The sequence below is a fragment of the Drosophila mojavensis genome, unplaced genomic scaffold, assembly GCF_018153725.1.
Source record: "Drosophila mojavensis isolate 15081-1352.22 unplaced genomic scaffold, ASM1815372v1 contig_16, whole genome shotgun sequence".
Taxonomy (NCBI): Eukaryota; Metazoa; Arthropoda; class Insecta; order Diptera; family Drosophilidae; genus Drosophila; species Drosophila mojavensis.
In genome coordinates, this window is record NW_025318693.1 from 3,849,673 (window position 1) to 3,853,150 (window position 3,478).

The window sequence follows — 3,478 nt, forward strand, 5'->3', positions numbered from 1 at the left end:
AAACGGTAAACGTGCTGCAAAGCCTCGGGGGAATAGCATCACCAGAGTCTAATAATTATATAAGTATATTAAGCGAGTTATTTTGGTACAACAAAACAAAATCATATAAAATTCACTTAAAGCTAAATATTCTAAAGCTTTACTTTATTTTCGGCTGAAATTTGTAGAATTAATTTTGTTTATAGAAAACATTGTAATGTAGTTTTAAAGAAATTAAAATAAGAAAAGTATATAGAATATAAGAATATATATAAGACATTGCATTGTTTAGGTTGAGAAATGTAAAAGTCATCAAAAAAAAAAATAACAAAAAAAAAAATATTTCTTTATATTCAGGAATGTAATGCCTAAGTATATCTATACAAACATACTGCGCTCTTTTGTATACTACCTTATACAGTATGTATGTACATATGTAAATTATCAAAACTTGTATAAAAATATAGTAAAATACAAAAAACAATTTCTTTTGATCAAATTTTAATTCAATATTTTCTTCATATCAGTATTTCCGTTGTACAATTTTTTGTTATTGACAGTAACAGTAACAGTACAATATTTACTTTTAAGGTAATCCTCTTAGAGCATAAGTATGACATCATTTCCATTCGCTCATTACAATATTTGTTAATAAGAGAATCTTCTTTATAGGAATATATTATGTGATATTCCATTTGACAACATTTGTCAGTGCTTTAAATGAATTGTATATTTACAGACTTGAGTTTTACTTGTCAGTTCTCGGTTGCTTGCCGCCCAGCTTAAGTCTTAAAAAAAGAGAGAAATTTTAAGACTTGCTGTTGAATTGGAAGCCGCAGATGCGCAACAGCTTGGAGTTCGTTGAGCTGGGCCAGAGGCCAGAGTTGCATTGTGCCCCGAAATGTGCTTCAATGAGCATCAATATCAATTTACTCTTTTCCGGGGCAACACAAGCATTGTCATTAAGAAATTTGTTTATTTTTCATTTGTACAGCGCCTCAGCTTTGAAAGCGAAATAAATAACAAACAGAGCCGAAGACAGATGCCAACATCGATTTTCATCTCCTTATTGGCAAGCAAATAGTAAATCGTGACATCTGACATATTTTTCACTGTGTTTCTGTTTTTCTTTTTGGCTTTTGCTTTTGCTTTTGTCTTTGTTTTTGTTTTCCTTCTTCTTTTTTTTTTTTTTTTTGGCGACGAAGATGCCACGATGAGAATGTTTGCTTGTCATTGCCCATCCTTCAATTGAAGAGAGTAGTGAAAGTGACGCCACATTTTTTCAATCTCGCAATAAGCCATCCGAGCCCTTTCTCTCTCCTCTTTCGTTCTCTTACTCTGCCATCTGACTCTCACTTTATCTCTGTTTCTTTTCTCTCTTGGTGTAATTGGCTGAAAAGAATATACATATATAGAAATTCAAGGTAAATAAGCAGCTGCGAGGCTAACCAGGACCAAACCTTGCGACTGGGTTACAGGATGTCTCCAAATATAAGCAACGGCCAATCAAGCCATGTTTTATAAATAAATAGTAAATAAGATAGCTTTAAGAGAGACAGATGAAATCGAATACTTCTTGAAATGTTTACATTGAGTTTGGAATATAAAAATAGAAAAATCAGAGGTCGCATTTCATAGAAATATTTTGGTCAATATCCGAGACTTTAAATTTATGAATATTGACAATCAAAAATCAAAGAATTTTAATCTTCCCTATTTACTAGCAACATTTACTGGCAACAGAGCTCAAGCCCTATACACTCATTATCTTCAACAAGACAACACGGAAATCGCAATTTAAAAACATCTGCATATGCACAATTGTTAGAGCGAGTAAATAATATATCTGTCTAAAGAACACTCAACTCAGCTACATATTTTGCACTTGAGCATCAACGCAACAACGACTCAAGCTGAACCGAATCCTCACGCAGTCTACCGTCCGAAGCTCCCCGCAGTCTCGCTTAAAAGTCAGAAGCAAAATAGCATCAGTTCCAAAAAGGAAACAAATAATATATTACATGAAAAAGTTCTAAATTCTCGAATATACAACTGGGTGCTGCTCTGTACTCAACAGTCGAGTTGCCTTAACAATCGTAAAAAGTTTATTCTACATAAACCTGGATACAAAATAACATTTTACTTTACAAAAGAAAATGTAATTTTTTTGTATTTGATTATACGTCTTTTGTTAGTTTTTGTGTTCGATAAATTATCGACACAGCAAATATCGGTTATATATACTTTTGTAATACAAAATACTCACATATTACGAGTTACATATACATATATATATATATACATTTGTATGTATAGACACAGATATCGATATGCTTGTTCGACTTGATCTTGACTCAAAGTAGCCTTTACTCTGCCAGTGTATATATGCCTGCTCTCAACCAGTTTTCAAGGAGCATTGATTTCGAATAGCACAACTTCTGCAAACTGGAAGAATAATCATATCAATGTCTTTTGTATGCATAAAAACTTCTGAATACATGTAAGGCGAACAGGCTTATGGATCGGCGAAATAAAACAGAACTCACAACGAATTGTTATTGTAACGCGCAACTTGCCAAATGAATACCTGGTTAGGCTTATTCCGCTAGCACATGTGTGTGTTTGTGTCTGTGTGTGTGGCATAAGTGTATGGAGTGAAGCGGCGCACCGTTACATGAGGTAAACTGGGGCATGCTACAGACCTAACTGACTGACAGTGAAGAGAGTAAAATGATTGTGACGGATGAAAATTGGAGTGGAAAATACCACGCAGCATGTATACTTATCAAAGAGAATTCATTTCAGTGGGCGAGTTTCAGATATGTCAGAAATCTCTAAATAAGTTATTAGTAACATAATTCTGTCTTATGCAGTAAATGAAAACTATGATAAAACCGAATGATTACAGAGTTGGGTTAGCTTGTAGAATAAACTAAAGTTCTAGCTTGTTTTATCTGAATAACCACCCGACTATTTGGTATATAAGCTAATCATATATCAACTAGTTTATTTAATTTCCCATTTTAATAATATAATTTCTGTTAAAAAGAGCTCATATATAGTTGTTGTTGTTCTCAGTGTTTTTTCTTGCCCATTTAATATCCAATTTAATTCAAACGACCTTCAGCTGTAATTCAGTAAATATCACATACAGAACCCGTTCCATACAATTGTTAAGCATATCTATAGCGCTGGCTTCAAGGATAAGCTTTTTCAGATTTTTCTCAAAGGACTTTTTTGCCATTGGCCTCAAACTGCACCCACAAGTGCTGGGCCCCAGGGCTTCGTTCAACCTGCCAGAAACATTTCGCTGCTTCACTACTTGCCTCAGCGCATGAGGGCCTCAGCTCCTTGACTCCTGCCTCATATGCCCCGCATTCTGTTTTGTAGTTTTGCGCGTCTGCAGACACAGTTACCCTCCGTTCTCCGCACTCCCCCCGCTTCCTGCACGCGTGTGGCTTGCCTCCTTTTAATAATATTTTCTGTGTGTCTCCGTTTA